General features: G+C 37.0%; 1 non-coding gene across 1 annotated transcript; it reads left to right on the top strand.

The window, feature by feature from the left end:
• The first annotated feature begins 4,274 nt into the window (after positions 1–4,274).
• Trnal-uaa lies at positions 4,275–4,358 on the top strand. Its single transcript has one exon. It is a non-coding gene; the product is annotated as a tRNA-Leu (tRNA).
• The last annotated feature ends 3,709 nt before the right edge of the window (positions 4,359–8,067 follow it).

The raw sequence follows: 8,067 nt of genomic DNA, 5'->3' as shown, positions 1-8,067 counted from the left end.
AAATGGTCACAATGCAGAACTGCAATTTTTAATCATATTTTTAAATCATTTAATTTAAAATATACGCTCTCCACTTCAAATTAGTAGTGGCTTGCCCCTGTACATCATACTTTTTCTTTAACAATGGAGTCGTGCCGGTCATCTATTAACTGCTTTGAATTGAAAAAACGTGACTTCCGGTTTGCACGGGAAGTTNCTCTCCACTTCAAATTAGTAGTGGCTTGCCCCTGTACATCATACTTTTTCTTTAACAATGGAGTCGTGCCGGTCATCTATTAACTGCTTTGAATTGAAAAAACGTGACTTCCGGTTTGCACGGGAAGTTCATATATAGTTGATTAAAGCCTCCTAAAGATATTAAAGATATGGACATATCTGGTCTCGGATTTCACTGACTCCGTTCTCGAGACTAAGACAGACGGACAGAGGACACTAGAAATTTTTTTCAAATTGCAGCCCACTGAGGTCACGTGTCGACGCGAACTAACGAACTGCAATGTTTAGAATGTCGAATGAAAACTCTGACTCTGGTATACATGCCAAAATTTGCAAATAAATGTAGTATTCCTCCGAAAGCAAAATTGTCGCCTTGTAAGTAATGAAGACATAAAACAAATTCTCAGCCGTGTCAGAAAAGAAAATATCATGGCGTGAGATACAAGCGAAATTTTCAAAGTTGGACCAAGTCGAATGGAAGTGTCAAAATGATTAGCCCATCAAATTAAGAATTTAGGGCAGAGATCCTTTAAAAAGCCAGAAAGTCAAGCAGAAAGAATGGTCGCTTCTCCCCGGCTGTGTCGGTTTCCCCCTTGTCTCCGACTTCGTTTTCATTCCGCCGTATTATAAAGATTTTTCGCTATTTTTAATATTAACTTTATCCAGTTTGATGTTGCATTAATAGGCGAAACCCGCAACCCCGACGGCGACTGAGGAATCTTTCCGCAAAGCGAAATCCTAAGAATTTGATTTATTTCATGCCATGGTCGAAAATGGACGAAAAAGATATTTATTCGAACGAATTTCGGGAGATGGTCAAGCCTCGAGACGTAGAATTTAAAAAGATCGTCTTTTACCTCTCCACGGTCGACATTCTGCACCATGTAAATGCAGAAGATAATTTATTTATCAAATTTAAAAAAGAAAAATAATTATAAATTAATTAATTGAAAAAAATTTTAAAAATTTATTTTTTTTAAAAATTCTAATTTTTACGAAATTCGAACATTGTTGACGCGTTTTTTAACGTTTGTTCGAAATACGTCACACATGACGAATCGCAGTTCGATTGTGTTTCTCGTTGCTGTCGGACGTGCTTTTCTTTCGCTCTTGGATTGCGTGCTGTTTTCTGCGGTTTCGTGCCTTTTACAGAGAAGATTGAAGATTTTTTAGGTAAGTCTTAGTCCTTATTGATCCTAGACGTAAGAATTTATTTAATATTACTTGGAGAATCGGTCCCAGAAGACATCTCGGCACATCGTTCGATGGTCGACCGTTTGCGCTTCGGATTCGAATCTTTTAGATTTAAAAAGGCGGCTGCGGTGAGCAGTTTGCTTTTACTCGGAAGAATTTAAGCATTAATTTAAGCTTTTGTTTTCAGTGGACTAATTGCAAATTTTCTTTTTTACAGAATGAAGACGTTGGTGCGTTGTTGGAGGCGGTTCCGGCGGAGGCAGGCGGTGTCGCCGGAGGGAGGGGGTTCCTCGGACGACGCGGAACGAGTCTGTCGTTCCGTGCCGTTGGAGGAGCGGGGGCTCGACGAGCGAGAGGCAGCGGGTGAAGAAGGCCTTCTCAAAGTGCGCGTGGCGTGGCATCCTCCCGGAGTCGGGATGATGCGACGCTACACCCTGGGTCCAGTGCGCTTGACCGAGGTCTTCGGGGGTCATCCGGCCACAGACCTTGCTGTGGAGGATGTCGAAAGTGACAGCTCGTACGAGCTGTCACTTTCTGTTTGGTCGCGTTCTGCCCGTTCGTCCGCGACGGCGACGCCACCGACTTGCCGAAGTCTGAGCGGGGAGGTGTCGGAGGAGAGAGCCGCCGAAGTCGAGGGACCGTGCTGTCCGTGGTTTTGTTGCTGCGGACGGCTGCGGTTCCCTTGGCCTAGGCGGTGATCCTCTTCGATTTCCTCTTCTTCACCCGGATGCGACTTTCTTACCGGATTCGACACTTTTCACCCGGACGTGACACCTTTTAACAGACGTGACTTCTCTTACCCGGACGTGACCCACGGACTTGACACGTTTCTTCACCGGACGCGACATTCGGCCGACCTTTCTTCCCAAACAGCTGTTATGAGGAATGAGCTTCCGGTTAGGGTAGGTCAGGTACTTCGCTCTTCTCGTAACACTGTTCGGGAAGAAAGACTGATAAAGGTAATAATCTTGACCTTAGGTAATAAATGAATAAACTTCTCGTTTTCTCACTGCCTTTGTGTTTTGTAGGAACATTTGGGAGGGAGAAGTATCTCCCTCCCCAACTTTACCACGAAGAGGACCAAGTGGCCATTTACCGTACAAGTGAATATTTTCCGATGGTAAGAACTCTTTCGTTTCATTCTTTAACGCATCTTATTCTCGTATCGTAATTTACTGTTTTTTGTTTACAGACATGCCGAAGATGTTCTTCGATCACACACACACACACACACACGCACGGACATAACACCACTGTACACGAAGATATACACCGTTTAACCTTTACACGAAGATATACACCGTTTAACCTTTACTCGTTTAAACTTTAACCTCACGCACTTACACTTCAAGCGCCTCGTTCCGTGTAATTCGACACAATGAAACAACCCGAACACTCGCTTCCCACAAATCCAACCCCTGGGTCCTCGTCCCGGGAAGTGGAAACGCCAATTTTAAAGATTAAAAGACTTTAAATTGGCGGCCGAAGGGGCTCTGGTAATTACAATTTGCACTCATTACACAGAATTTCTGGTATTCGCTGCAATACTCGATTTGTGATGACAGCCGAATCCGGATCTTCGAGACTTTACTGTAATTAAAACAAATATGAAAACTATTAAGAAATTACACGTGTACGTAACAAAAATAAGAAATGGTTTGATAAACTGTTATAAGTGTCGATCAGCTTTTTATTTTATACAAAATATAAAATTAAGAGAAATTAATTTTATTTTTAAAAATTGTACTCTTGTAAAATATATGCAAAGGCATGATTTTCAGGTGGATAGATAAATGGAATATATTAAACACAAATTTCATTTTTAATTTAACACGAAAATCACTTAAGATAACTCGATTTTTGACGAAATTAATCTGATTAAGTCTCTCACCTTTGTCCCGGCCGTCTGGCAGGAACCACAAAGATATTATGTTTAGTGAAGGTGTGTGTTAGAAATAAAAGAACTTGTTATTATTTTAGGATTTTATTGTCTTTTTAACATTAAAAATACTTTTACGTAAAGGTAACTTGTAAGAAAATTGCACCTAGGGCCTCATAATCCTCTCCTGTATTAAGTACTGACATTTCTGCTTTGATATAACCTGTCAGCATGAAACTAATTAGTAGGAAACTCAATAAAAACAATTTGAATTGGCTGTCAAATCCTACTAGTTACTCCAATACCCGAACAGCTGATATCATGTACAGCATTTTCTGAGTACAATTTCACATTATATCCAATTCCCTAAAATTACATAACACAAATATTTTTTTAAAACAATTTGTTTTGATATTATTTTAAGATTATATTTTGCTTGGAATAAAACAATTTTTTCACATTGACAGACAACTCTTCACTCATTGGGAATCTTTTGAAATTCTCAGTCGATGATTGCTTATTTTTTACGTGTCATTCGAATGGAAATTATTATTGTCGTTGAAATAGTTTTAATTTTAATTCTGCACACCCGTAATGGCAGATGATTTCAGCTGTAGAAGAAAACGTGTTGTGTGTTTTAAGTACATTCTAGAGGGGATGATAATTCGGGATAAATGTTACACAGAAGCTTATTTCCGTCGCTTCTGTAAAAAACTTTATAAGAAGAAGCGAAATTGCAGACGAATTTCATAAACCGTCGGCTTAGCAATATTCAACTGGGGATGAAGTGCACGCACGCTCGATGAGAAACCGAACGATTCGTTACTATTGACGTGCGATGAAACGTGAAAAGTTCGTTGTGAAATGTCCAGTAGATGATGGCAGTTGGAATTGCATTTCTTTCGAAAGCAAACAGGTGTAACGAAAATGCGACAGGATTGCTTTTCGATTTGATAATCGCGCGATTAGGAAATTGTTTCCTGGTGTCAGAATGGCCGAGTGGTCTAAGGCGCCAGACTTAAGATCTGGTCCTCGTATGAGGGCGTGGGTTCGAACCCCACTTCTGACAGGTTGTTTTGCTCGAGTGAACATTTATCGGGGTACAAACCTTGTCGTTCGATTTGCTGTATGTTCGCGGTAATTTGAAAAATCTTCTGTACGGTGCTTGTCTTTTCTTATAACAGTTGTTCTTCGTAATGCGAAATTCCAAGTCTTGAACGGAATATTATTTTAACACTCTAATGGCCTGAATTTTCTTCTGACATTTAAAATATGTATGTGTGTACAGTACTGTACATTCGTTGCATTAGACTGATTATTGAACGCGTGTAAGATGAAATTTTATTCTTCTTTGTTTTTGATCATTGCAGGTTATATATCCTTTGCAATATTCTACTATAAAAAGTGTGTAAGCAAAATCCATAAGGATTTCAAAAAGAATGGAATAGCCTAATATATTTTATTTAACAAAGTCATAAGTACAGTGTATGCAAATTACAGTTAATAATTAAGTTCGGCTTTTTGCTTTTCTGATATTTAAGATTATGTTTTGACTAAGAGATTTTTTTTGTTTACAGACATTAGTGTGAGATATTGCTTATAAGAATAAAATTGCATGGAAACAAACGAATTTTATTCAAAATGTTACTCAAAATTACAAAGGCTTAAATTTATGCCAATTAAAACTTTTTATGACGATTCGGCGTTCAGTAACATGGTGATAATTTAAAATATGTTTTGATATAAACATTGATGACGTCATCGTTTCGTTACATTATTGTTTATAACATCAGAGTTACAGCGATTTTGCTAAATTGTATAATACTAGACCTACAGTAACATATAAATGGACCATGCCGTTCTTATCCCAAACAGTTTGTAGATATCTCTGCTTTCCGAATGTTTCAGCCCAGGCAGTTCTACAACACGGTGTGGTAGTCATCTACGAGAAGGCCCTCTGATCCATCTATAAGGAGATAACCCGATGTAGTAAGCACAGAATTCTAAGGAGTGAGGAAATTGTAAGATTTTAGAAAAGCCCTACAATTTCCTCACTCCTTAGGAATGAAAAAGACGCCATCGAGAAAAAATAGTGCCTTGGCCGAAACAACTTGAAAGGCTAGAAATGTGCAAAGACTTCGGCAAAAGGACGGTAGTTAGCTTCGAGGAAACATACTGTACTCTATATTTCGTCAGGATGGAGGGCGTATAAAAAGTTATAAGAGAAGATTTCTTCTTCCAATAGTGAGATTAGTAATATTTATCACGTCTTTCTTAATTATGCACAACTAGCAGAGTCCGATATTAAAACAGTTTTCTTTATTTCGCTTATTTAAGAATGCATTTCTGGTTGGTAATTTTCTAATCCCTACTCGGGCTCACGGCTTTAGTGTCTCCAACACAACGAACAAAAGCTTAGTTCGTCTTAATGTACTTTTGTTATGTACAATGATGGATACAGTGCACAATCTGCACACATTCTAATGGTGTAGTTTCTACATATCAGTCTCTCGCACTTACTGGCATGTTTTATTTGTCTATTTTTGATGGACAAATAAGAAATGGTTTGATAAATTATTATAAGTGTCGTTCAGCTTTTTAATTTATAAACAATATAAAATTAAAAGAAATTAAGTTTATTTTAAAAAATTGTAGTCTTGTAAAATATATGCAAAAGCACGATTTTCAGGTTGATAGATAAATGGAAAATGTCAGTATTTTATATTAAGGTCGACCCTATTTTAAATATTTTGATAAAAATAATAATCAATAGTCATCTTTGAGAGCTACAATATAATCATTGAGTATTAGACAAAAGACAAATTTGCTGTACAAAAAAACGAACAGTAGTAAATTTTGTTTGTAATAAATTAATTCTGACTGTTGTGTATTTACACCGATTGCGTTCCGTCACGTGATTTGGAACGTCACAACCGATTATAAATTAGAATTATGCATGTCGAGCTTCTTGACGTCACAAAGTACCCACATCTCGTGATAAAAACAGAACTACGGCTATGGAATCGTTCTGTAATTAGCCACCAGTCAATGAGGTTGGCCGATAGTGAAGAATAGGTTCGACATATCTGGCACGCAAATTTCTGTGAAGTTGCTATGATTCGGCTTTCAACACACTAGATTTTAAAAAATTATAATTTAAATTGTGACGTTTTCTAATAAATTATGATATTGATGGCGATATAGAAGTGAATGACACTTCCTACAGAAAAATTCGAAAACGGTCAGGGTTCAGCTGCTCTTTCTTTCGGAGGGGAGCTGAAACTTTTTTCTTGGGTTTGGAGAAAACTTAGGGTACGTACTGGTTCATACCTTTACAAATAAATGTTAATTTTACTACCAAAAAAAGATTGTTATTTTTATTAATAAAAAAAAAATTTTATTGGCATAAGGACCCGTTTTATCCCGGGTCCCATACAAGCTTTCTACGGCCTTTATGAAAGTAGTCTGTATTGCATTATACACAGGACCTCCGATAGCGCTCATAGTTCGCTTTCACTTAATAATTTTATGTACACCTGAGATGGCTTCTGCTTACGAGTTAAAAATCAATTTTGAAAAATTTTATATAAATAATTAATGAACAAAAGTTGTCAATTGTAAATGTCGAATTAATGAACTGAAATGTGTCTATCGTAAATATTAAAGTTTTCGGTCAAACGTTATATCGTGAGTTAATTCGTTCAAATGAACAAGTCATTTCTACTTTATTTATATTCTAAAAGGATATGAATCAGCAGAAAGAAAATAGTGTAAGTGAAAGTCCCGACTTACCTTTTTCGATCTGCCGACTCATATTTCGTGGTTATGTTTTTTAGATTTTCTCACAAAAATAAAAATTTTAAAATTGACTGGAAAATATTTTTAAAAAAATATGATTTTTATATAATTTTTTAATATCTTTGCTTATTCTTGCTGATAAAAGCGTATGTATATAGTACTGTATATGATAGTTTGATTTTTTTCATGATAATATTGAAATCTGACAGCTAAAAATCAGTATACTTTTTAGATTTTTTTCATACATTTTTGAGATTTCTTATCTTTTTAAAATTAAATCGGCATATTATAATTTTAATCTAACATTGATTTTTTTTTATTGGAAGCGTGGCAGTCGTATGGAGGAAGCGGTTAAAGGGCAGTCTACGTAGCGCTGTGGAGATTTGAAAAAAACTTCTAACATTTTCAGGGACGATCTGGCCCGAAAATATTGGGCTCCATTGTGGCCTGCCTGAACCCACAGTGGGTATGGATAAAAGACCTTCTCAGTGCCAACAGGGCGGAAAGAGCAATATATATATATATTTATTTATTTTAAAATAGTACGGTACATATTGTAATGATCAGTAATTTAAAATTTTTGATTCATTGACTTTTATAGTAATTTGGAAATGCACAATTAATGATGACGAATAGATCCGAACATGACTGATCTAAAACGTTTTTCGGTGAATTACTGGCAAACAAAGTATTTTGTGTTAAGTTAATTTAAGATATTTGTTATTAATTAAATTTGAAATAAAGTTAATTTTTCTAAACGTAATCTGTTAAAATAAAAGCCACTAAAACCCCTACACCATGATACCCTATGCCGCGGATCTCTAGGACGTGAGACTAAATATCCAGATGGCACAACGCGCTGATTGGTCGGCTGAATGACGTCAACCCACTGGAAATGTTGATCAATTAGCCCAAACTTTGTAGTAGTCCAGTGGCGTACCGTAGTGGGGGCGGCAGGGGCGGCCCGCCCCGGGCGGCAG

Source organism: Centruroides sculpturatus, unplaced genomic scaffold, assembly GCF_000671375.1.
Source record: "Centruroides sculpturatus isolate CEXI.00-Female unplaced genomic scaffold, Cexi_2.0 scaffold337, whole genome shotgun sequence".
Taxonomy (NCBI): domain Eukaryota; kingdom Metazoa; phylum Arthropoda; class Arachnida; order Scorpiones; family Buthidae; genus Centruroides; species Centruroides sculpturatus.
The sequence above is the reverse complement of the archived record's forward strand: the minus strand, read 5'-3'. Positions and strand labels throughout refer to the sequence as shown.